The 27,621-nt window shown below is 45.2% G+C and overlaps 1 long non-coding RNA gene across 1 annotated transcript; it reads right to left on the bottom strand.

The window, feature by feature from the left end:
- LOC110291962 lies at nucleotides 1-27,616 on the bottom strand. The gene is made up of 4 exons (XR_002377620.1): nucleotides 27,517-27,616; nucleotides 5,247-5,412; nucleotides 2,638-2,754; nucleotides 1-402 (listed from the first exon to the last, which is right to left on the bottom strand). It is a non-coding gene; the product is annotated as an uncharacterized LOC110291962 (long non-coding RNA).
- Between the last annotated feature and the right edge of the window lie 5 nt (nucleotides 27,617-27,621).

Raw genomic sequence — 27,621 nt, 5'->3', positions numbered from 1 at the left:
GAGAAACCGATAGGAAACAGAAGGGAGAAGACAAAAATCTCAACTTTTTCCTCATAGTGCTAACACTCACCCCTCATGCCCATCAGAGATCAAAAATGGTACTGGGCTGGCAGATCTAAAGCTCAGACATTTCATGGGGGTTTCTTCTGTAGAAGCAGCCATTCAGCAAAGAATCTCTCTGGATCCTAGTCTGGGTGAACTGATAGCTATGTGGTGGTTTTCTCAAACACTCGCCTTCACAAATGTGTGGCTGAAGAAGGCATGCCGGTGTGCCTGTGCGTCCCCAGAGGGACTCTCCCAATGCTGCCCTCTAACTCAGCAGAGGCTGGGACTCCAAGAGAAAGTGTTGTCTCATAGAGGAATGCAGCCTGTCACCTCTTCTCCTGTGGATCCATGAGGACTCTAGAAAACAGGTGTCATATTATGAGCAGACATTAGTCAAAGGCAACAAAATCTTACAGGTCTCCAAATTCTATCTGTGACAGATCACTTTGTTCCCCTTTCCAGAATCTAGAGGCCCAAAGTTTAGGAGAGTTCCAACTCTAGATAAAGAAGTCCTAATGTTGAGTCTGAGAAGAAACTCAAAGAATGCCTAGTTCAAATCCACCCTCTCTCAGAACATGCCCTTCGCTGCCATGGATCAACACTTCATACTGTACACCTGATTTTAGCCTGTCTGCCTCCCTCAGGTCAGCGAGCATGCCTACTGTGTATTCAGCCCTGTGCCCCAGTGCACACTGCAAGCGATGTTGTTCTGCCTGCTGTTTTCAAAGCATTGCAGGAAGTCCCCTTGACACACTCAGAAATGCTGCCTTCCCAACACCAGTGCCAGCTTATCCTGTCCACCAGAACAGAAGCCTCTACAAGCCAGTCAGGGGGGACAGCTCATTACCCATCCCGGGGCAGCTCTGACCACTGGTCTTCCTTCAGTCCTCAGCCTTATTTTAAGCATGCTTTTTCAGCTCTACCCTGGGCTCTGGCATCTACCTGGTACCTCAGCTTCTGTTCAGTACCCAAGCTTTCTTGTCCCTCCCCACTCTGGCATCTCACAGAAGACACATCCCTCAGATAGAGAACAGGGGGCCCAAGTCCAACAGTATACCCCATTTTCTCCTCTGAGATTGGAGACTCAGAGATGGGGATGGCACAATGGCTCAGGAGGTAAGAATATTGCTGTGAAAACTCACATGAGGGTCTGAGTCTGAATCTGAGCATCCTTATGAAAAGCTGGGTGTGGCCACAAACGCCAGCAATGCTAGGGCTGGGAGGAACAGACACCGGGGGATACCTGGGCTTGTGTGTGATCAACAAAAATACCAAGTGCTGTTACCTGGCTTTTAATTATAACCATTTGCCTCTATGCCTACACATATACATCACACACACACATCACACACACACACATGACAGATATACATATATACATCACAGATACACACACAACACAGACACAGAGAGAGAGAGAGAGAGAGAGCACATGCCTTTAGGAAGAAACACTGGAGGTCAATGGCAAAATATAGAAACTTTCTCTTCTAGACTATCTGTAAAGTCTTAATTTGAGCATAAATGCCATTTAATTTTTAATGGGAAAGTGTGGGCACTGAATCCTGCTCCTAGAGATATTTGCTTATTGGGGAAGGTGGGGTCAACACCTTTGTTTTGTTTAAACAGAAGGCGTTGGGTCTGTGTGCAATGGGGTAAGAGGTACAGACAGGGTTGTCCCTATGTTGCTCCCATGGTAGAAGTTCCCTGTTCTTACAGAAGCTGAATGGGACCATGGTATCCACAGCAGGCCTATCTCCAGGGCAAGCATAGCAGACTCTCACTGATCTGACCAGATGTTCTCAGCAAGGAACTAACTGACCACATTTCAGTTCTGGGTCAAATGTGGCTGAGCCTGTCTCAGATCACAGCATTGTCACAGCATTGCTATGGATCCCATTTGCTATGTGTGCTATCTGTGACACGAGGGGCACACTAAGTCACAGTGACAGCAAGTGGACCCCTCATCACTGCTCTCTGTACCCAACGTCTGCTCTTCATATTGAACCACATTGCAGCACCATGGCCCACTGATGTGTCTGATGACACCAGCAGGCCATGACACCCACCCTCCCCCACAGACATCACTGTCTATAGCACTGGACCCTAGCTCCCTAAGAGCTCTCCCTTGCTGAACAACACAATGGTCTCTCTGTGCCATGAAGTGCCCAGGTAGGGAACCCTTTAGTCTGGAAGTCCTCCTGCCTATAACAAGTTCTGAACTTGGAAAATGAAAACCGATAGGAAAGGCTGCAACAGACTGGTCACAAAGATGACTCCATGAAGAAGCCATCAACCTCCCTCAAAGCAGCCTCTGGTGGCCTTCCACATGACATCCCTTTCTTTGGGGGTGGCTATGTCTCAAATAGGGCTGAGCTGCCTCATCTCTTCTTTCCTGCCTTTCCAAACCCTGGTAAAGGACAAGCCAATGTCTAAGCTTCTCCCTTACCAGGATTCCGAGTACCCCATTCTCTGAAACGAAACACTGATCCTTAACTTGACATATGGACACTTCAGGCAAGGGGACCTGCTTCCTCTTCCAGAGTGCTACCCCTGACCTGCACAGGCTATGTCCCTCCCACTCTGAACACTCACCTCCCTCCCCACACTTTGCCCAGTTCTCTCCCAAGGCTAGGAGATGCAGGCTTCCCAAGTGGCACACCCCGCAGAGCAGCGGGAAAGTTCCAGTGCAGTTATCAGTCTCCAAGGCCCCTACAGAGAGCAGAAGGGGGAACAAGATGAAGGCAGCATTCCTCTAGAAGACAGTCCCCACCCCACCCCCGCATCTGCATAAACCTGAGAGAAAAGCATGTGGGGCATCCTGGCTCTGAGGAACTAAAGCAAGTTCAGCCCCTCGGGGCCCTTGGCAGCTGCGTTCAGACTCCCTAAGAACTTTTGCCACAGGGTTGCTGCAGCAAAAGCATGAAGGCATCATCATGTGGCAAGCTACACAATAAAAACTGACTGTGGCACCATGGGAGCCTGACAGAGACAAGCTCCATTGAGCTCCATGCGGGAGAGTCTTTCTCCTGTCCTGTGTTACCTTCATCTGAGTCTGTGGATAAGCCACAGCCTCCGGACCTGGCTGGCTCCCACCTGGCACAGCCAAAGGAGCCTGTGAGAGTCTGTTGGCCACAGCTACCAAGTCGTGGTGATATACTGGCCTCTAGTTGGTCTGTGTGCATGAAGGCCAGGAGTGCAAGCTTGTCATACCGGGTGGCGTCCCAGCCGCAGGCCACTCATTTTCTATTACGACATCTTCCCTCAGAGTCTGTCCCAGCTTTCCAAAGGACACTTGTCATTCGGGGGCCTTGTCTGCAGTCAGTGTGGGCAGGTGGAGCTGGGGGTCGCGGCGACCTTCTCACTACATTCGCTCCTGCTTCTGCATCTGCCCAGACTGCCCACTGCCGTCTGGGTGGGAAAAGGTTTCCATCTACCATTTGTTCAACATGGGAATGACTCTGGTATGGAGGCCCGAGGTCTATAGAAGCACACCAGGCAGAAGAAAACTGCCCCCTACTCCTTTTTACTTACAAGAAACCAATAGAGGACAGACACCAAGAAACAGCGATTCAACTTTTTAAAACCACCTCTGGCTCTTGGGAAAATCCTGCCCAGTGCTCCAAACTCATCGGCACTGCAGGTACAAGTCGCCCACATATGCCGTGGTGAATTTCTATGAGGTGGCTGTGGTGTCTCCAATGACCAAGCTGAGCACCCCTTCTTAACTCTGCACCAGCAGACCTTATCTCTCTAGAAGACAGATGAAAAGGTCCGAGGGAGGGTGGCTGTATCGGGATGGGAATGGCTTTTATTAATGGAGCGTTTTCTCAGACCTTAACTAAACCTCATCCACTTTTGTCAGTCAGGGCCGACAGTTGAGAGCAGTATTAAAGGAGGTAATTGCACGTATCAGTCAACAGCCTTTGTCGCTCGGCCTCCCAGAATTACAGTCAAACGGGCCCAGGAAAGCAGCGGGCTGGATTAAAGCGAAAGGGGCCTTTCTCCGGTTTCCCACACTCACCAGCTGTTCTGGGCTGTAGGCACACAAGCAGCAATAATGTCTGGGGAAACCCAGCCTCCACGGTCTGGGCTCCTTCCCCCTTCTGCTTCCACTCCACCTTGAGAGTGATTTATCTTTGACTTTAAAGAGGAGCATTTTCAAAAAAGCCTTCTATCTCCCCGTAGCAACTAAGCGATTCACTCTGTATGAATTTTTCTCCCATTAAAGTGTGTGAATACACATAAACCTGAGCCTTCCGTCAGTTCTCAGACTCACGGTAAACCAACCAGCCCAGAACCTTTGAAGTCACTTGGTTACAGGGCCTGTTGGTTGCTTGAGTAAACACCACGAGGGACACCGGCACGTTTTATATGCCTGTGTCTGTAAATTGTCCTGGCTTCACTCAGATGAAGTCAGTCTAGGGCTCTGAAGTCCACCACAGCTACAGGTGCTGAGTTAAAATGGGTGGGGGTAGGGGAGAGGCAGAGAAGTCTGGGTACTTGACACGAATTTTCCTCCTAGGCACGTGATTATTACCCAATCCCTGATGATCCAAATTCCAATATCAAACTTATTCCCCTTCTCTGGACTGTAAGAGAAGGCTACAGTAGCAGGTGTGGCCTTCAAGGAAGAGCTGCTTCAGGACTAGGCTGGTGTGTATGTAAGGACAAAGGGGACTGTCCTAGAGATGGACTGATGCCTAGGAGAGAGATATCAGAAAACATCAGGCCAGAGCCCTTCCTGGGGGTCATAGTGAAACCCAGGCAAGGGTAAATTTAGCCAGCATTACATGGCTCTGAGACACCAATGCTGAAGACCACAGGAAAGTTGTTGGTTAATAAGCTAGGTCTCTAAAAACTAGATATGTCATTGTGCATGAGAGCAGCCAAGGGCAAGCCATGGTGGGACAACAATCTTCCATCTCAGAGGTGGGGAAGCTGAGGTTCTCACATGATAGGAAACTTGGCTGAGTTAGAGTAGCCTGTAAGCAACACACACAAGACTCAAACTCAGCCAGCTCCCTCAAAGCCATCTCAGTCTGGGCAGGATCTTGATTTTGGACACCAGGGGTACAAGGAGCGCATGAGGGGCAGGCGCAGGATCTTCCCGTGGCATGGGATGATCACAGATCCTGGTGGCTGTCAGAAGACAGAGTAGGGGGTCATGGGATGAAGTGATCCTAGATGAGTTCACACCGTACCTATCAAGTTGCAGCCAGTGGCTCTGTCAATCAGCGGGACAGAATTAATATGATTCAAAACTCACACACACACACACAAATCACAAAATTGTGTGAAGTGGCAGGAAGCGTCTCTTTCTGCTGCCCCGTTCTCCTCACTGGCAAATGCTGCATGGTCTCCTGGTACCTAAATATGTACAAGAGAGGAAACACTGTTAAAGCCTAGTGTGCCCTCTTTAAACACAAACAGAGCCAGCTAAGCATGTTTTCTACACTTTGATTTTTTTAAAATTATGAATCTTTGACTTTCATAGCGATATCTTTAAAAGTGTCTCTCATCCCGAAGTGTAGCTACTTAGAGCTTTGTCGTTCCGCTGCCTGTTCAGTGGGTAGATCCTCTGCGACATGCAAATACCTCACCACAGACAAAGCTTCAGTGGTGCCCTTGGTGTGGGTCAGCTCACACTTCTGAGAATTCACATGCCCCGGGCCTCGCTAAGCCCACGACAGGCACCTTTCCTTTAGAGAGGTATCAGCAGATTTGTCTCTACAGAAGTCATCCCAGGTGGGTGAGAGCAGCTACCAGGGCCAATGTGATGGGGAAATGGAATCGCACACTAACGACAATTGACATCTTTCCTGAACATGACAGCCTGTTCTCTTGCTCTCTACACAGCCTGTCCATACCTTTTGCTTGCTTGTTACAGGGCCTACAACTTGTTAAACTGGCTGGTAGAGTTCTTTGTGACACAGAAACACACTCTTGGCCAGAGACATGACTTGCAGTATTTCTCCTGTCTCCCCAGCATGGTGGCACCAGCCCAATGCTGAGCCCCAAGCCCGGGCACCTAAACCCCCTGGATCCTACTTAGCTGCAATCTGGCTTCATCTAGCCAGGTTCAAAAGTAAGTAGTCTGGGTGATATACGTCAATTTAACTAACCTGGATACTGCAAGCATCCTACCACCAGGAAGATCATATCACGCACTCGCACGCGCGAGCGCACACACACACACACACACACACACACAAATCAGTAATACAGGGAAATGTTATTGATGCTTCCTGATATTAAAGAGAACATACTCTATTACCACAATGGCATGGGGTGTGTCCCTGGACTGAGATGAACCAAATTTTGCTAACTCAGGATGTCAAGAGCTCCAGCCCTCTGACTCCTTACTTCCAAACAGCCACCAAAGAAAGCAATATTAAGCTGTCTTTAACTGTGAGCCAAAGACTGGCTTCCATGTGGCTAGACATACACAGGCAGAATCAGAGAGTTTGTTATAGGTGTGTAGCACATGTGTGTATATTTGTGAGAATATATGTCTGTATATGTATGTTTATGACTGTATATGTGCATGCATACAGATATGTGTGTGTGTGTGTGTGTGCTGCTTGGTTGATTTTTGTCAAGTTTCCTCAAATATAGACATATCCAGTAAGAGTGAATCGTAATTGAGAAAATGGCTCCATAAGATTGGCCTGTAGGCAAGTCTGTGGGGTATTTTCTTGATTAATGATTGACCCCTGGGCGGGTACTCTTAAGTTATAATAAAAAAGCAGGCTGAGCAAGCCATGGGAAAAAAGCCAGCACGCAGCATTGCTCTGTAGTCTCTGCCTCAGTGTCTGCCTCTAGGTTCCTACCAACTTCCCCTCATGAAAGACTGTGCGTTGTAAGGGAAAATTAACCCTTTCCTCCTCAGGCTGCTTTTGGTCAAGTTTTTTATCATAGCAATAGAAATGTAACTAATACAGTGTTCATGTGTTTGTGCATATGACTATACGTTTGTGAATATGTGTGTGTGTGTGTGTGTGTGTGTGTGTGTGTGTGTGTGTGTGTAAATGTCCATGTGTACTTTTGTGCTAAGGAGCTCTGAAGCCAGGATCCTTTCCTCTGAGAAATGACATGCCAGGACAGGTAAAACAAAGCCCTCACTCTAGTTTCTAAAGCAACCAAAGCCATCATACACTCAAACACAAATCAAATTGGGAATATTTAGCACTAGTGATGTAGATGGTGACTACTGTCTAGTTTTAGTCCTTTTGTGTTTGAGGGGGGCATGGAGATCTGTGTGTGTCTTTGGGCTGTGGGTGAGACACAGAGCCTTGCATATTCTGGGCATGAGCTCCATCGCCAAGCTATGTCCCCAGGCCTCAATCTTTATAACCACTATTCTTTATAACTAACATACAGTTTAAATCTAGTAAAAATTTAGAGATTACTATCAATCTAGTCATCCAAGGGTCCTGCAATTCTCTTTAGCAGCACCACTTTCTGTGCCGTGCCGTGGCAGGAGGCTGTGTATGCAGCCTGAGTGTTAGGTAGCATTTCCCCGCGATCTCTAAGCCCTGGCTTGCTAATATCCCTTTAGTTCTTCCACTGAAGTGTGCTTCCCACCCAGGACTTCCATCTGCCCTGCAGCCCCATGCAGTTAACCCTGAGCTCCCTTTGGCCTCTTTCTTCTGCTTCTTCCTCTGCACTGGGTAGCTGTGACCCAGACCTAAAAATAGTTCCATCTTCAACCTACTGTGCCTTTCATCCACGGTGCTGGGCCTCTCCCTCCTCAAATGAAGGTTAGGGGGAAATCTCGCTTTACCAAATTTAATAATGACAATATAAATGGTCTTTCTGAGCTGGCAAGATAGGTTCAAGATTCAAGAGAGAGAATAATAAATGGTAGCCTTATGCTGAGCAATGGACTAAATGCTTAGAATGCATGACCAGTTAATAACCTTTGAAACACGCTGGGTTTTGTGTCATGCTACCAAAATTGAAGTTTCAACATCTGTTCCCACAACCACATACTCTTTCCAAGAAACACGAGCTAATGGGATGCTGTCCACCACAACACAGAGCCCAATATTAAGAGTTAGGATGACAAACCACGGGAAGATGATGAGCCCCAAGCCTCTCTGTCACTGTGCAACGAACGGTCTCACCAAGGTCAGTAGGCTGGGAAGGGATGTTCTGAAATGTTATTATGTGAAAAACTCCAGCAGAGGTGTGAGCGATGTGTTTGTGAGATTATGCTTTCTGGGCCATGGTTGTTTGGAAGAGAGTGGCTCCTATAAGCTCCTATGTTTGAATACTTGATTCCCAGTTGATGGAACTATTTGGGAAGGATAAGAGAGTATGGTCTTGTTGGAGGAGGTGTGTACACTGGGTAGGCTTTGAAGTTTCAAAAGCCCATGCTGTTCTCTCTCCCCTCTCTCTCTCTCTCTCTCTCTTTCTCTCTCTCTCTCTCTCTCCACCCTCCTCTCCCCCCACCTCTGTCTGTGTGTGTGTATGTTTCTTTGTATTTCTGTCTCCTGCCTGTAGATCAGATGTAAGCTCTCAGCCACTTGCTCCAGCACCATGCCTGCCTACTGCCATTCTCCTCACCATAATGGTGCATAGACTTTATCTGGAACTATGAGCACCTAAATGAGATGCTTTCTTTTGTAAGTTGCATGGTCGTGGTAGTTTTTAAAACATTAGAAAAGTAACTAAGACATGGGAACCTTGTTACTAATTTTTAAAATAACCATTCTATTGAGATAACATAATATCTCAATAATTCTATTGAAGTAATAATACACATACAAAATCTCCCAAGGACAAGAAGTGTTCAGTATTTTTAGCAAATGAATAAACTAACGAGACAGTAAGAAAAGCTTGTGTTGTGTGAACTTCCCAGGAGAGATAACCAAGCTTTTACTTACCCTAGATAAGGAGGCAATGACTGAACAGAGAGATGGCTACCCAGGGCTAACTTGAGAACCGATGAGTCCAACAGAGGTTAGTAACCTTCAGGAGCATGGGCAACTGGCTAAGGTATCTTTTCCCAACAACTGTTAACTGCTTCTATGCGGCCAGGCAGGAGCTGAGGCTATTTTGGGTAATCACTGGAGCTGAGAGCTCAAGGAAGCAGTGGTCATGCCATGCCTGCAAGACAAGTGTTCTACAGGACCATGAAAGAGGAATAGAATACATCTCAGTGACAGAGAGGCAAGAATCCCATGTCCAACCACAGTACAAAGAAGAGGAGGAGGAGGAGGAGGAAAAGCAGGAAGCCTGTTACTATCTCAGAGAAGCATGTTCTCTGATTTTATTTTGACATCCTATGACTACCCAGCATGGGTGAGTAATAAGCCAGACACCCTTGTATTCTACACAGCACAGCTTTGCAAAGCATCCTCTTTAACCATTAGGAATTAACACTGTGAGAACCCCCTTAAGGGACCCAGGGAGAAGAGTCATCACGAAAAATATTACCAAAACTTGAAATGAGTAGGCTTCGGAGATAATGGAATGTCAAGTACAACCATCATCACTTGAAACACTGTTGAGATGATTCAGTTTATGTAACCACATAACAAGGGAACAAAGTAGCAAAGACAGCCTCCGTGAGAACACCTTTGCCCAAGGTGTCCACAGTGTGCAGAAAACATCAGCAGGGAAGTGGGTTGGAAGCCTGGCTTCCCAGTTTCTACCTGGTATGAATTCGCTATTAGGTTGTGATAATAGGAAGTACTAAGATGCCTGGTCTCGCAGATTGCAGGGAGGCAAGTGGATGCTGAGATTTGAACAGGCCAAGCATCCAACACATGGGATCAATACCATGGCACACCCAGGATGCTGGGGCCACACTGCCTTCTCGATGTCTATTCCATCCTTCTCAGCTGTGAGAAAGACCCAGACTGAATCATTGGAAAGCCTGTGATCCTCTTGCTCTCTTCTCCAAAGACTCCTGTAGCTTGTTGCCTGACGGGTTTCCCTAGCAAGTTATCTATGCGTCCTGAATTCCTAACCTCTCTTATGTGCACACAGGTCCCAAATACACAACCCTGGTCTCAGGAATGTGTAGCTCAAAAGCTGGGCCTTCAGCCTATAGCCCAGCAAGATGATTTGATTTTTAAAATATTGGCTGTCCTGGAACTCACTTTGTAGACCAGGCTGGCCTCAAACTCAGAAATCCACCTGCCCCTGCCTCCCGAGTGCTGGGATTAAAGGTGTGAGCCACTTCTGTACTCCAGTAAGAACTAATGAAACTAGCCCTGAGTTGGCCTCCTCGGCTTCCATTTCCCACCCTGGGAGTTTCTATGTTTTTGACAAAGAATTTGGAGGACTGTAAGTACATTATTTCCTCCTTCCCTTTCTTTTCTCAACACCCTCTCATATATTCATCCTTGCTCTCTTTCAAATCCAGGGCCTCGTTTTGTTGTTATGCTGTTACATGTATATGTGCATGTGAACGTGCATTCTAAACGTGTGTGTGTGTGTGTGTGTGTGTGTGTGTGTGTGTGTGTGTGTACGCATGTGTACATCCTTAAATACATAAATACAACCTCCTCAGTCTGGATAATGTTGTTGTATATATGTTTACAGGGCTTGTCTTTGGTCTTGGGTAACCAATCGGTGAGCTCTCTCCTGGTGAAGACTATGTCTCCCCCTCTCAGCACTCCTTAGTTTCTACAGTTTTTTGTTCAGACTCCCTGGGCTCCCCCACGCACCTTAGCGTGCCTACTGGTAACAGTGTCATCCTTGCTCAGCTCGTGTTTAGGCGTCTCTGGTGGAGACACTTTATATTCACCCACCCAGTTTCACCAGCCAGGGAAGCCTGCAGACGGACATACTCCATTCTCAGGCCCAGTTCATCCTGCGTCTTTCCCTGTGCAGAACTGAAATGTAGCTAATGGAGCTATGTGATTAATTCCTAGAACAAAGGCTATGCCAAGTGGAAGGCCAGGGTGATCGAGAAAACCTCTAGGGAGACTTGCATACAACACGAGGCTCCTCATTCCACCACACGGACGCATCCAGTACCTGAGAGCAGTACTTCTGTGTAAGGTTTCTGGGCCCATTATTTCCCTCGGGCTGAAGCCCTGCAAGCAGATACCTGCCATTGTGCCAGCTCCTTTGTACCTTCCCGTCACCCATCTCCAATTATATAAATGTGTGTGACGACAGCATTTGGCTATGTGGATGCATTACAGGAAAATAAAGGTTAACTCTGAGAGTCAGTTTTCTGACAAAACCAGACTAAAGTTCCCATGGATATACAAAATAGAGTAGTGCCTCTGGCTGTCTCCTTACATTGTTTCATTAAACAGAACATATCAATTTAGTAGAAGCAAACTTGGACGCTGTAGACGGCTGAGGAAAATTCCTCTGTAGCGTGGTGACAGGGTTTCCCACCGTCCTTCTCTTTCTGATGAAATTAACTCCCCACGGTTGGTCAGCAGGGTGATCTTATTTTAGCCAATCAGCTTGGAGCTGCAGTTGACCTCACAAAAGGCTAGAAAAGTATGTGCAGTCATAGCAACCGCAGCTCAGCACACGTCAGTCCTGGACCCTTCCCCTAATGACAGACAACGGCTGGCTTCTTCGATGATTAAACTTTTCCCCTGTGATCCTTCTTGAATACATTAGCCAAGCAAGTCTGATAAATTTGTTTATCCCAAGACAATCATTAGGAAATTACCTGCGAAAGTAATCCTCAACGGAGCAGTGCGTGAAGAGAGAGCCATATGGCGCTAAGAACCGGATGAGCAGTGAAACCTTTCTCTGCATTCCAACGGGTCAGGCAGGGTTTCCCCTTCAGCTTTATTATTTTGAACAGAAAGCACAAAAATCTCAGGAGCCCAGAGGCCACTCCATTCCACAAGAGTGAAAGCATTCTTCTGTAAGCACTCGTGGCCCTCAACCCACACTGCATGCACACCTACTGTGTGCTGGGCCTGGGGATCAGTGTCTTATCCTGCCCTGTGGTCTTCTGGGAGGAGGCAGATGTGTTAACAAATGATTGCAGCTGACCATCAGGTGTGAGATGCAGAAAACAGGAAAACAAATGCAGAATCCCAAAAGGCTTTGGCGTGGTAGCATTTAGATTTGAAAAGAAAAAAAAAAAAAAGGTCTGTCCAAGGAGAGAGTCTATGAAAATGTGTAGCATCAGAGAAATGGTGGGGTCAGGAGGGGTGGGCACATTATGGCCTCAAGAAGACCAAGATGGAGAGGAGAGGAGGAGGAGGAGGAGCCAGTCTAGAAGCTGCTTTGCATAGTGACTTAAAACAACAACATATCATGCTCCTTACTTGAAGAAGAGAGCAGCCCAGTGCCTGCTGCTGACTTGGGCCACATCGCCCAGTCACCAATCCACCATAAGCAGGGAAGGTTAGCGAGACTGAGCAGGGGCCCCACAACTGGAACTTTAAAATGAAAGAAGGCATTTATAGAAGTTGGTGGTGCAGATGTGATGGCCCAGATGTAGGCATGACCTTGCTGACCCTGCAGGCTTTACAGAAACTGACGCTAGAGATACTTCATGAAAAGCAGGGGTTGACCAGCAGCCAGGAACATGTGAGAGCAGATGGTGGCTCTAGGGGTGGTCACACCATTGGACCCAGGCCACATTAAGGCACGATTCACCTCAGACTGGAGGAGCATAGGGGCCCACGCCAAAGCCTGCCATTACATTCTGCAAAGAAGGGTGGACACTCCAGACTCTACTCATGCCAAGGAGCCCATATCGGCAGACCCTCTTAACACATTGGCACTGCTAACAAAAGACTGCCATCCTATCACCTTGCTGCAAGGATGCCTCCCAACCGAGCTGGTCACAAAGATAAGTGGTAAATATTTTCCAATTTTTCAACAGTACAGACTAGCTTTTAAATTAAAATTTTATCTCCTTTAATGATAGAAATTGTAACCAATTTTTTAGTAAAAGCAGTGTCTCTCTGCTGACAATTGCACAGAGAAATGAGTGTGAGCATCACAGGTACTGACTAAGCACCTGTCTATGCTCGACCTCAGGCTGAGCCCTGCACACAAGAAGGCCTCTTCATTAATTTATGCTTTGATAGCTTCATACCTGTGAATGACGGCATCTAATCCCAGCTGCACACCCAGTACCAATGAGAAAGCAGCCATGGAGGCACATATCTGAACAAGAAACGCTGCTGGGCTGGAGAGCTGACTCAGCAGTTAAGAGCACGGGTTGCCCTTGCTGAGAACCTGGGTTCAATTCCCAGTATCCGCAGGGTGGCTCACTACCATAGCAACTCCAGTTCCAGCGGATCTGAATCCCTCGAAGTTTAAAAAAATAGAAGGTGCTGTTATCTCCTCATTTGACAGAGGGAAGCTGGGGCTGGAGAAGCCCTGGAGTCCTAGCGCTTAGGTGATAGAGGCAAAGCTGAGCCCATCCTTAGCCACAGTGGGAGTTTGAGGACAGTTTGGGTTACAAGAGAATCTGATCTCAAAAATTCCCAAAGCGTAAGTCAATAAATAAATAAAATTAGGAGTGAAATGAGAGGAAAGGAAGGAGATGAGGGGAAACTCAATCTTCTCAAAATTCTAGAAGCTTTGTCAGCACTAAAGCCAAAAGCATATTCTGTGTGGTGGCCACAATCCAAGCGCCTGCATGCCAGACACTGAAAACCAAGAGAAGTAACAGCAGGGATCTCAAGGAGACACACACTCATGGACAGTCACGGCTGAGACAGGTAACATGTGCCTTCAGAGAATGTGGCAAATGGACACTGGCAGAGGAGGCAGATGTGTATGTGGGGCACATCTCAGTGAGCTACAGCCCCGTCGGACCTAAGGCCTGGCCTTCAACCAGATCCCAGTGCATACGAATCAGCAGAGGTGTAGTCTCCCTAAGACAGTGTCCAGGTGAGGCCATGGAGCCTGGACTTCAGGGGCATATCTAAACTCAGGTAGCTGCTCTATGACCACAGGGATTGGAACCCAGGTCTGCGTAATTCTGGCTGCTTTGCATTGCAGGAACATTACAGCAATATACCATAGTCACATTAATATCAGTGTTTAACCTGGGTAATCAACCTTCATTCAGAAGCCAGTGTCACAGGGCAGGATATACGTCTCTAAATGTTTCTTCCTCGTTGTTTCTCAAGAAAATCCAGAGGCAACTATTTCCAGAAGATGGAAACAGAGACTCCTTCCTAATTCCAAAGAACTTGTGTTTTACTTCTCAAAAACATGGACACACTTTTGTTTAGATTTTTCTCTCTCCAGACCTGGAGATCTCTCTCTCTCTCTCTCTCTCTCTCTCTCTCTCTCACACACACACACACACACACAGAGAGAGAGAGAGATACCTCCCTTCTCCTCTCTCCCCACTCTTTCTCCAAAGGTATTCTCTACCTATCCTTTTTCCCCCTGAAATCCACTTTAGAGCAATCAGTCTCAATCTTGTCTCTTCAAAGATAAAATTCTGCAAAGACTCTGCATGCCGGCTTAGAGGATGTTTAAAACTCAAGCAGGGGAGACCCAAAGGCCCATTATCAGAAGAAGAAGGCTGGCCTCTTCACCCAGAGCAGCATGAACTGGGAGGAGCACAAAAGGCCCAGACACTAGCTCCTTTCCATTTCCTTCTCCATCCACATTAGCTAGCCAGCAGGGTGAATCCACCTGAGCAGGGAGTCTGCCTGAGTAACAGGGGTGCATGCTGTCATCTAGCTGGTCTGTCTAGAATGCTCCACACAAAACAGCACCAGACCTAGGACGGGAGAGCCCCCACATGGGTATAGATACTTGCTAAAGTAAGGAGACTTTGATTTCACTGCAGGATCCATTTATTTATTTATTTATTTATTTATTTATTTATTTATTTATTTTTATTTAGGAGTAAGCCAAAGACTTAAGCAAAGGCATTGACCATCTGCCCAAAGGATAAACAACCTAAGGTGGTCAGGTCTAAGAAGGTTACCAGTTCTAATGGTGAGCTAGAGAGCAAACCAACAGCTTGGGCAGAAAGACAACAGACCAGTGGCATCTCTTGAGCAACTTCCTGTCATTTCTAAGTACCTAGCCTCCAAGTTTTCATCTAAACTATACCAATGGTTCTGTTCCCCTCCTCAAGAACCTACCAGGGCTCCTTATTGTCTCCGGTTGTTACAGTGACCACGAGTCCTGGCTTGGTCAGGCTGTCCAGCTTGCAACTGTTATGGAATCTCTGCTTACTCTCTACAGTTCTCCACTTGGCTGGTCACCGCATCTCACCTTGACATTCTCTTATGCTTAGACAATCTTCAGAAGGGTCTTGTTAATTCCAGCGGTTCAAGGAGAAAGACCACTGACCCAAATCATCATGACCAAATTCATTAAAGCAAGCAATCAAAGCAAGCTTTTTTATTCCTGTAGCCCCTCCCCCTGCGGAGGGGTTTCAGAGCTCAGCGTTGGACATGAGGACCTTCAGAGACAAAGACATGATGCAAAGTGGTCATAGCAAGGTAGTTACAGCAATAGGTAGTCATGGCAACTTTCTAAACAAAGGCAGGGTTGCAAGATGGTTATGAACAAAAGCATAGTTGCCTTTGCTGGGACAGGCCGTGTGGAGCCATTGGTAGCTAAGATTAAGCACAGCCCAATCCTTGAGAAACGGGTTTATTTTTTGGGTTTCTTTCTTTCTTTCTTTTCTTTCCTTCCTTCCTTCCTTCCTTCCTCTCTCTCTCTCTCTCTCTCTCTCTCTCTCTCTCTCTCTCTCTCTCTTTTTGTTTTTTGTTTTTTGTTTTTTGAGACAGGGTTTCTCTGTGTAGCCCTGGCTGTCCTGGAACTCACTCTGTAGACCAGGCTGGCCTCGAACTCAGAAACCCTCCTGCCTCTGCCTCCCAAGTGCTGGGATTAAAGGCATGTACCACCACTGCCCGGAGAGAAATGGATTGAATCATAAACAGGAATGACCCTAATATGTCTTTGCTCTAAAAAGGTTTTCAAGCCTAAGATGGAGGCAGGATGGCTCATCTTACTGGCTATAACTCTGTTAGTGTAGTTATCTCTCCAACCTGAGCAGAATAATAATTATGTAGCAAACCGTCTAGCAAGCTGCCTCTTTGTTCAGTTCCATATTCTAATAATCACAACCTAGATGTTAGAGCTGTGAAGGCAAGCTCAGCTATCTATCCCAATGGTGTCACTTGCCATCTTTGTGTGGTTATTGGCAATAATATGTTTTCTCCCATCTTTCTTATACAAAAACACAGTAGTAATTCACCAGATTTGAGCAGGAAGATCTGGGCACTTGACTCACACCATGCTGAGTAATAGTGAAATCATCATTGCTACCACTGTTGGTCTCTAGGCACAGCATTCTGACAGCCAATCTACCCTATAGAGCATGTCCTCCTCTGTCGGACAGATACTCAGAGAGCCATAACCACATTCTAGGGACACTTCTGACGCTAGTAATGCCTTAGAGAGCAGAGCTTGAGATGGGGATTCATAAGCAAGTATGAATAAAGCAAAACAAGTTGTAGTGAGAAGAGAGATGCTGAGCAAGATGCGATCTCGGCTCAAATAAACTTCCACCTCATCCCATGGGGGAAGCTCTGGTACCCAGAGTGTATCACAGGAAGCAATAAGGCTCTACTAGTGTATGACAACTATAAGGACCCATGGGATGTCCAGGATGCCAGACAGCCCAGGAAGACTCTGGAGTCCTGAAAACTTTCTATGTGTAGTCACAGCCTCTCTAAACCACAGTTCCTTTATTGCCAAGATGGAAGCCACAATACTCACCTCGGTGGTTAGGAGAAGTTCAATTATATTTCTGAATCCTACAGTAAATGGCCCCTATGTCTCACCCATGATTCAGGTGACTCTAGATATGTTGTGGATAGCAACTATATTCTTATGTTTTGCCAGTGTGGCTCTCTCAGCCCAGACAGGTGTCTCACATGCACACGTGTCCTCATGTGCACACAGGCACACACATACATGTACATATGTACCCTTGCTTCAACCTCCTTTCATCCTAACTACATGTCCCTTTCTTTCCACTTTTTACTTCCAAGTCCTGGGTCATATTTCCCTCTTCCATTATCTTCCTCGGTCTCAATGCTGTTTGCTCATCTCTGAAAACTTTTTCATCACACAGCTCCACATACCTCACCATTTAATTGATGGGTTATGTTTTGTTTTTAAGATAGGATTGCATGCATTTCTAGCGGACCTTAAACTCACAGGAATCCACCTGTCTCAGCCTTCTCAAACTGAGATTTGTTACAAGCATGTGCTGCCACACCCAACTCATTTAATTGATTTCTAATTGTTGATGTTTGCTTGTTTAGTGGTCCTTGATCACCTGCTCCTCCACGGGATTCTGAGAGTCCAGGCTCCTGCATAGGACCATGTGCATCCTTCTGTTTTAATTAACGAGTGTTTTCTGATCAGGATAATGAAGGACTTTGGTTGACCATTTCAATTCTCGGGACTCTCAAAGCCAGCAAAATCCTTCCCTGGAGTCCAGAGGTGCTCAGCTGACAACCCAGGCCAACCGTGCATGTAAAATGAATGATAATGGCTTCCCCTGCCATTTAGGTCACAGATGAATCTTAGGTGAGACTCTTCTATTGGGCTCTCACAGTTTCTGAAAATTGGCACCCTAGGAGGTGCAAAGTGAACTCCCTGTGCAGCTCTGATTACCAACACAGTTTATGCATGCATTAGGAGACAGCTACAGGGCCGGCAGCCTCGTGCATGCAGAAATCGCTTGTTAAATTGAGCCTTAAGTATTTAGCAAGTGCATTGCAGCCTAATTTATGCAATAAGTATACATATATATGTATGTATGTGTGTGTATATATATATATATATATGTATGTATATATATGTGTGTGTGTGTATAGGAAAGTTGATGCAAGTTAAATTTGATGGGGGAAAGGTCACATTGTACTTGAAATTCCCTTGGAGCCATCTCTACCTGACAGTATCATACTAAAATTTTCCTCAGAAATATTACTCATGGTTTAACCAGGTTTAAGGCAGAGTTTTTAGTTGTGTTTTTCTTTTCCTTTAAATCAACCTGTATTTTCTCTCAGGTTTTTGGAAAAATAAAATTTCACACCTACTGTGAATCAATACTATACTGTTTTTGGCATTTTTGTCATTCAAATAAGCTACTTCATTGATAACTACCCAGTTCTACAGCATAGATTTTTCTCTCTCTTTTTTTTTTTTTTGTAAGAAAATAGAAATTTGGAGAGATCAAATCCCTTAGCTACCCTGTGTCTCAGACCTGAGGCTAAAGTAGCTTGAACAACAGAAGTAAATTTTCTCAGAGCTGTGGATAGGAGCCCAGGGTCATGGATTCTTCTGGAAGCTTCTTTTTGAGCTTGCAGATGTCCAACAACAACTACAGTCTACATGACTGTAGCCCTTTAAATCCATTTGCTGAAAACCTAACCCCCAGTGGGATGGTGTTTGGAAAGAGGACTCTTGGGAAGTGATTTGGTTTAGATGAGGTAGTGAAGTTGGGGTGGCTGTGATTGGATTAGTGACCTTTAAAAACAGGAAGACATGCAAATGTACTCGGATATGCCCTCTACACACACACAGACACACACATACACACATACACACTTACACACGCACACATATACACACATACACACACATACATATCCAACACACACACATATACACATGCATACATACACATATATACACATACATACACATGCACACACATATATACACATACACATACATGCACATATACATACATACACACACATATATATATATACACATACACACATATACATGCACAAATACATACACACACACACACACACATGCGCGCGCACTATTCCACATAAGGACAAAACCAAGAAGGCACATCCCAAGAATCAACACATGCTGGTTTCTCAGCTTCTCAACCTCTCAGAACTAGACTAAATACAATATTTGTTGTTGAAGCTGCCACTGTAGCATCCTTAAGCAGCCTGAGTCCAGATCTCTCTTCACCTGTGTCAACAAAACTGCCCACATCTATGTTCTGTCCTTACAGGGACAGCAGTCGCAGCAGATTGGGACTGTCCCAAGCCTAGGCTGCTGTTAGTATGGCAGCGAAAGCTTCCTGATACTGCTACCTTCTGAGATACTCCAGGTGGGCTTCCCATTCATCAAAGATAATTGATAAACTATCCAACATGCTTCAGTCTCTAACTGGTGGATGAGTGAACACTCAAGACCAGAGTCTATTCCTCTGCACCCATCTTTCTATATCTGTTCATGGGCATTTGTGAAGTTATTTTAAGAGTAAGATATTACATAAATTCAGGGTTTCATTTGCATTTCTAAGCCCCTACCTCCTGCAACACAATATGCCTCATACCTGCCATTCACATCTGTGTACATGGACACACAGATACACAGACACACACACAGCATCTTGCCTCTCACAAAATTGTCTACGGAAAATAGGATTTAGAAAGAAAATTTAAAGCAGACAGCTGGATGGACCATTCATATTCAAGATCTGTGAAATTTCATCATAGGGCAATAACAAAAACAATAGCCAGATAACATCTACTAGCAAAACTGGGCATGGCTGCTTGTCCCTGTGACCCCAACAGGAGGGGACAGGAGTAGGTGGATCCCATATCCTGTGAGCTCACTGACCAGCTAGTAAAGCCAAAAAGGGTTGCTGGTTCAGTGACAAACTGTCTCAACACAACAAGGCAGAGATAGAGAGAGGAAGACACCCAGCACATATATGTAACACACACGTGCCACGCCACTATATAAACACAACACCCTCATAACACACACACAACACAACACACATTCATAACACATACACACAACACAACACACTCTAATTTTTAAAATTCCCTAACAGCTAAGTCACTCAAGGCAACAAGGCAGAGATGGAGAGAGGAAGACACCCAACATACCATATGTAACACACACACACAATGCCACTACATAAACACGACACACTCACAACACAACACACTCTAATTTTTAAAATTCCCTAACAGCTAAGTCACTCAAGGCAACAAGGCAGAGATGGAGAGAGGAAGACACCCAACATACCATATGTAACACACACACACAATGCCACTACATAAACACGACACACTCACAACACAACACACTCTAATTCTTTAACTTCCCTAGCAGCTAAGTATCCATGAACATTTGCAGGTCACCTTAAGTCAGTCTCCGCCATTTATGTCCTTACTCCACAGCTTTTGAGTTATGCCATCAAGATGTACACACAAATATGTTCCTCTAATACAAGCCATGTTCGTCAAACTTTAAAACTCTGAGCTCAGGTTTCATCAAGACAGTTCCCTCAACGTGGTGGTGCATGCCTTCAATCCCAGCACTTGGGAGGCAAAGGGATGCAGATCTCTGGGTTCAAGGAGGGCCTAGTCTACAGAGTAGCAGGACAGTCGAGCAGCCAAGGCCACAGAGAAACCCTGTCTAAAAAAAAATACACACATACATATACATACACATGTACACACAAATATATACACACAAATGTACAAGTATGTGTGTATGTATATATGTATGCATAAGCAGTATATTGAAAATATAAACATATAATGAATTTATAGTCAAGGTAGTTGAGAGTGAAACAAACAAGTAGTAAAGAACAAGTGTCACAAACAATAGGAAATAATTGACATTTTACCTAAAAAGAATATATGTATTCCTCATTAATATTTAGATTCTAACCCAACTGTCTTCAAAAGTAAAAGACAAATAAGAACCAGAAACCATAGCTCATCATCACAGACAGAAACATGAAAAGAATCTTCAAGAACTACTGAAAATAAAAGAGAGAAATAAAAAAACAGAACACAGTAATTAAGGAGCAGATAAGCTGAAAATACAATTTTTAAATTAACTGCTGAAAATCTGTAAGTAATAAAAAGCACATGTCCCCATGAAGAAGAAAGCAATGGGGCTGGCGAGGCTGCTCAGTTGTTACGAGCAGGCACACCAAGCCAAACCTTCCTTCTACAAGTTGCTTTGCCCATGGGGCTTTATCACAGCAATAGAAAAGTAATGTAGGCAGCTGGGCTGGGAACAGGGTGGATCTGGGAAATAAGGGGCAGAGAACACAATCAAAACAAATGGCATAGAACTTTCAAAAAAACTAATGAAAATATAAATATGAATTCACTGTGAAAAATGAATCTTAAAAAAAAAAAGAGACGGAGAAAATAAATGTACATAACAGCCAGGCATGGTGTCTCATGCCTGTAATCCTAACCCTCTAGAGACTGAAACAGGAGGATTCCAGTGAGTTCGAGGGTAAGTCTGTGCTGCAAAGCAAGAGTCATCTAAAAACCCAACAACCATACAAAGCACACTGACTATGCCTGTGCTGGGTCTTGGTGGAAGAGCAGACACCTAGCAAATGTGAGATCCTGGATTAGCCATTAGGACCTTTCCACCAAAGAAGGCATATACACAGACCATGCAATACTTCCCAGACCAAGGACATAAATGGACACGCAAAGTGATAGAAATAAGTCTGTAGTCGCAGGCAATAGAATCTGTCTCACTAATTAGGTCATGGAGATTGCTAAATTGGAAAAAGAGTTAATGTGCATACAACAGAAACATCTAAAAACAAATTCATATTTTAAAGGACTTTTTCCTAAAGACAGGGTCTCCCTAGATAGCATTGGTGACTTTCCTTTTGCTCTGATTAAACACTGTGACTAAGGCAGCACATAAAAGACAGGGCTTGATTGGACTTATGGTTTCAGAGGGCTAGCACCCATGACCATGAGGCAAAGGCATGGCAGCAGGAACAGATGAGCTCTTGTATCTCAAACCAAAGCAGGAGGCAAAGAGGACTCTGGGAATGGCATAAACCTACTGAGACCTCAAAATCCCCACCCCACACATCTTTTCCAACAAAGCCTTACCCCAAAATCCTTCCTCCCAAAGTTTCACCAACTGGAGACCAAGTACTTAGTATATGGAAGCCATTCACAGCAAAACACCACACCCAGGATGGTCTGGAACTCAAGTAGATTAAACTGACCTTTAACTCAAAGATCCATAGGCATCCACTTCTGGAGAGTTGGGGTCAAAGGTATCCACCACCTACTTGGCAATTTTAAAGGACTTTAAAGATAGACTCTTAAGTGCAATGTTGAACTGAAGTTGATATTGACTGCCCATGTCTCCTGAGTAAACACTTTAAATATCATCCCTTTTGTTGGGTGGGTTTGAGGGCTTTTTTTATAATTTAAAAAATGAATGTAGTGTGTGTGTGTGTGTGTGTGTGTGTGTGTGTGTGTGTATACTTCTGAAACCAGAGGCCAAAAGAGAGTGTTGAAGCCCCCAGGACTGGAGTTACAGGCCATTGTGAGCCATCTTGTGAGTGCTGGAACCAAATGGGGTCATCAACAAGAACAGTAAGTACCATTAACTGCCAAGTAAACTCTCCAGACCATTTTTTATTTTTAAGACAAGTATCTTGAGAGCTTTAAAACTGGATCTGCCATTAGGACACTGCTGCTCCTCCAGAGAGTACTGTTAAGATCTCAGCACCCATATGGTAGCTAACAACTGAGGGATCTGATGCCCTCGGGACTGCAGGCACTGCACACATTGGGTGCACAAACACATGCAGGAAATACACTTATAAAGTTTTATTTAAAAGAGAAAGACAGTATCTCACTATGTGGCCCAGGCTGGCCTGGCCATCACAATCCTACTGCAGTAACCTCCCAAGTACTGGTATTCCAGGGATGTATCACTCAGCCTGACTAAAAACTTGGTCTTCTCAGAGCACTTCATGCTCTCTGGGCTGCTCATGTGTGCGCAGTGATATATGTGAGCCGACACATGTGTGACAGACCTTGGGTTCATGGCTGTGTCTCAGCATCAGAGGTTTAGGGTTTCTCTTTTGTTCATTTCTAGTAAAGAGTCTCTAGTTCTTATAGACCCACACAGAGCCTCTCCTTCATGTAAGTAACAAGATCATCGCCATTTTTTAAATCTAGAAAAACATGGGAAGGAGGGGATGGAGGAGGGAGGGACAGAAGGAGGAAGAAAGAGAATATAGCCAAGAGCCATAGACTGTCACACTGTGTGCCTTGAGAGTTCCTCAGGTAAACCAGCCTTCTAAGACCTCAGATCCTTTTGCATCTGTGAATGATCTTTGAGTCCAGGAAAAGAGGAAGACAGAGAACAAAAGCATGCTCTGTACATGGTGGAGCACAGTGGACACAAGCACACACACTGTACATAGTGGGGACAGTGGACACAAGCACACACACTGTACATAGCGGGAACAGTAGACACAAGCACACACACTGTACATAGCAGGGACAGTGGACACAAGCACACACACTGTACATAGCGGGAACAGTAAACACAAGCCTACACACTGTACATAGTGGGGACAGTGGACACAAGCACACACTTACTGTACATAGTGGGGACAGTGGACACAAGCACACACACTGTACATAGTGGGGACAGTGGACACAAGCACACACTGTACATTGCAGGGACAGTAGACACAAGCACACACACACTGTACATAATGAGGACAGTGGACACAAGCACACACACTGTACATAGACAGTGGACACAAGCACACACTGTACATGGGGTTTACAGAGTCTCCAGTGGCACTCCAGAGCCAGGCCCTAACAGTGTACTAACATCACTAGATGGATCACAGGGCTCAAATGTTCACTAACAAGACAACAAAAAGACGCCCTGGGAGGAAAGAACCCCTGTTTGGATGTGACAGAAGCTGGCTGAGAATGGGTTCCACCACCTCCACTCTTCATTCTGTGTGCTCTCTGTGTGACACATCTGTTCACACGGTCACTCCCAGCCATCAGTGAGAGACCATGCTTCTGTAATACATAGAGGAAGCAACTCAAGAAAAATGCAAGGACAGGTGCCTCCTGTTCCCCCATCCTCAGATGTGGCTAAATAAAAGCACAGGCTAAATGAACCGTTGATGATCATCTCCACGCATGCGAAGGTCATAGAGTGCCAATTCCAGTGACAGGGTTATCTGAGCACATTAAGCCTGAAGAACTTGAACATGATACCCATTATCATGGCTGTATAATCATTCCGCATATGGAGGAAAAGCTTGCGGCAATTAGGAAAGGCAGGTGGCTCCCCTTTCTAATAAGGAGCTTTCTGGGAGACAGAACGTTATCAAGTCTCAGGAAAATGCTCAGAGCTATGAGGGAAATGTGTGTCATGATTACAAGACATCATTAAAGACATGGAGACTTTTAACAAGTGATGGGAATTCCGTCCATAGGAATGGGACTCACACAGGGCTGCTCAGAGAGTTTTCCTCTACAAGTTAAAATTCGGTTTAAACAAGGACTTGTCAGGTGACATAGAAACAGAAAACCTCTTTTGATTTGAGAAACTCATTATATTTCTTTATGGTTCTGTTCAAAAGTTGAATTTTCTATTCTCTGCTTTCAGTACTTAGAGAACCACAGTTTCATAAAAGTGATTCAAAAAGGGTTTTTTTCTTTCTTTTTTTTTTTTTTTTTTTTTGAGAACTGAGGTATGGTGGTTCAAATGAGAAATGCCCCCATAGGCTCCTGTATTTGAGCACATGGTGCCCAGATGGTGGTGCTGTTGGTGAGGGGAAGGTGTCTGTAGGCGAGGTGCCTTGGCGGAGGAAGTGCATCCCTGGGGTTTGAAGCTCTGAGCAGCTTTTGAGGGCTTATGGCTTCAGACTTCCTTTTCTTGCAATGCTTCTGTGTGCAGCTAAAACTGTGGCCGGCCAGCTTCTTGCTCCTCCCTCCTGCTTTTGTACCTACCCTACTCCTGCGGGCTCTTCCTGGAACCATAAATCAAAATCAACACTTTCTTCTTCTATCGATTGCTTCTGGAGGTGGTGCTCTAGCACAGCAACAGAAAAGTTACGATGTGTGCAGTGAGCACATCAATTCTGTTTGTTTTCGAGCTCTGGAAACTCCACTCAAGCTGGGAGAACAAACAACACACTGTCTCCTCACAAAGTTAAAGGATGCTTTTCGGAGTCACAGACTCACCAGCTGTTCACCAACTCATACCTGCTTACCAAAGCCAAGTTCAGCTTTGGGAATTCTGACATAGACAAGTTTGAGAATTCTGAGTGACTGCCACCAGAGATAAATTCAGTCTCTGACATTGCTCCTGACAAGTGAACTTCAGAACTTCAAGCAGTAGATGAATGGATCTAAAACATGCCAGGCCAAACAAATATTCTGCATGATACTGCCTGTGTACAAATAGAAAGAGAGAGAGAATTTCCTCATGAGAGAGAGCACTTTGGGTGACAGACCTTCTCCTTGGGACCTGGCATGACAGACTATTGAAACACCCAAAAATCCATGAACTCTCTTTGGACACTCATACTGTTATTTGAAGAATTTGGGCAGCAGTCTGTAGAAGAATTTATTTACAGCTGTTTTGTTTTGTTTTGTTTTGTTTTGTTTTGTTTTGTTTTAAGATAAGAGGAAAGAGAGCTAAAAGAGAAGCCATTCAAAGCACTTCAAGATATACTGCACCTTCCCTGTTTCCAGGCTTCTGTGTCTCTCCCTCCAGATGAATATAATATCCCAGTCCTCTCATGGAGGCTCGCTCCTTTCCTTTGTTCCTGAGATTTGGGGCACAGGAAACTGTATCCTGAGTGCAGCTGACACCCAGGCCATAGATGTGCATCAGATAGCAAGAACCAACATCTTAGCTTTCCACACTTTTTTTAGTTTCTAAAATAAATAAATATTTAAAAGGGAGAATGAAAACTAAACAGGTGAAGTAACTCCATGTCCTAAGCTCAGTGTTGGGGAGGCTGAGGCAGGAGCATCTTGAGTCAGAGGCAGCTGGAACCACGCAGGGAGACATTGCCACAACACAAGACACACCACAAAGGAAAACAAAAACACAAACCCCTGAGAATCTGGGCCCCTCTGCCTTAAGCTTTCCTTTATCAGAGTCGGGGTCAAGACCAGAAGCATAGCTTCCCTACGCATCCTGCGTCCTGCTGGCACACCAGCCCTCCTCCTCTGCACCAATAAAGCAGCCAGGCCAACTTGTTATCCTGAGACTCGAACCATGAACCAAATTAAAAGCCAAGAGCAAGGGACCACATGCTACCATTTCTAAAACGCAGCCGTACGATCACGTGACAAATCTCCCACACCACAGCAATTTGGACATGCGTGTTCAAATATCAGCGTGCACTTGAGTTTGAGCCATGGCCAAACTGAAGCAGTGTTCTCGCTAGAGTGATCTGCTGACAAACTAAAACAGGAAGTAAGCTCTTTAAGAGCATCTTCAGCCATCAGAGTCTTGGAGAGTGAGGACCGAGGAGAGATAAAGTTATCAGGAACCAGCTTGCTTCTTTCTTTTTAATGCAGATAAATGTTGTTAAAGTGTAGCTCAAGAGCAAAGGATGGGGTCTCACCAAATATAAAGACATGAGTTCAGTCTCAGACACCCATGTGAAAAGCTAGGCAGAGTAGGAAGTACATGTTTATATTCCAGAGCTGTTGAGGCAGAGACAGGATCCCTGGGGCTCACAGGCGAGTCAGCCTAATGTAATGAGTAAACCTCAGGCCAGCGGGAGAGCCTAGCTTTTTAAAAAAGCTTCTACATGTGTGCAGGCTCACAGACAAACAGATACATGTATACACACATACACCTATATGAATCTGTACACAGACATTCACATACACAAAAGACCATATCGAAGAAGCTCAAAGCAGCATCAAGACCGGTTCACAAAGCCTCAGAAGAGTTGACTCCAGGAATCGTCTGCACCACCTCTGAGCCTCAGTAGCAGCAGTGACTGACTTAGGAAGGAGAGACTTCTGTGGTAAAGAGTGAAGTGTCCCCTGGCCATCGCTTCGCTGTGACTCGTTTTCCTTATTCCTTATGAAGTGACAATCATTGATCCTCGTCATTTAGGACGAGTTCCAGTGAACATGGATGTGCCATGAAGTAATGATGGGGGAAATGTAAAGTCACTGAGCATCCCAAACCTGAAATGGATTCATTTTAGGAAGAAAATATTTTCCACAAAGAATCAAATATTTTCCATAGCAATAAAATAGGAGTTTCCTGGGGGAGTCTGGAAAATTGCCTCCAAGGTCCCGATTGATAAGCTTTCACGGGAGAAAGAGTGCATTTTGTGGTAATAAATCGCCAACTGACATGTTCTGCACAAAGCAGCAGTGTTTGATACCAAGCTGCAGGGATAGGAGCACAAAGGCACCAATTATCCCAAAATAGACTGGGGCAGAGTCCAGTGAGCTATTAGTTCTTTAAGCTGCGTCCACAGGGGATGGAGAGAAAGAGGGATTTGGCAATCAGCTGGTTAATTTGATCACTGTAGACAACTGCACTGTATAATTTAGGTCGGAAACAAACCCTGACCTGGAGTTCCTAATTTGGAACATTCATCAAATTAATCGAATAATTGTGAATTCTCAATTTCACTGAGCCCTGAAACAGGGTTCCAGGAACACAGATCAAGTGCCTACTTACAGTCACCAGCAACATGTGGCGTTCCACTATCTGGGCATCTGTGTCTTTCTGATTCAGGCTCCGTGGCCACCTCCTCCTATCCCACTCTTCTCTGCCAAAATGAGT

The sequence above is a fragment of the Mus caroli genome, chromosome 3 (genome assembly GCF_900094665.2).
Source record: "Mus caroli chromosome 3, CAROLI_EIJ_v1.1, whole genome shotgun sequence".
Classification (NCBI taxonomy): Eukaryota; Metazoa; Chordata; class Mammalia; order Rodentia; family Muridae; genus Mus; species Mus caroli.
The sequence above is the reverse complement of the archived record's forward strand: the minus strand, read 5'-3'. Positions and strand labels throughout refer to the sequence as shown.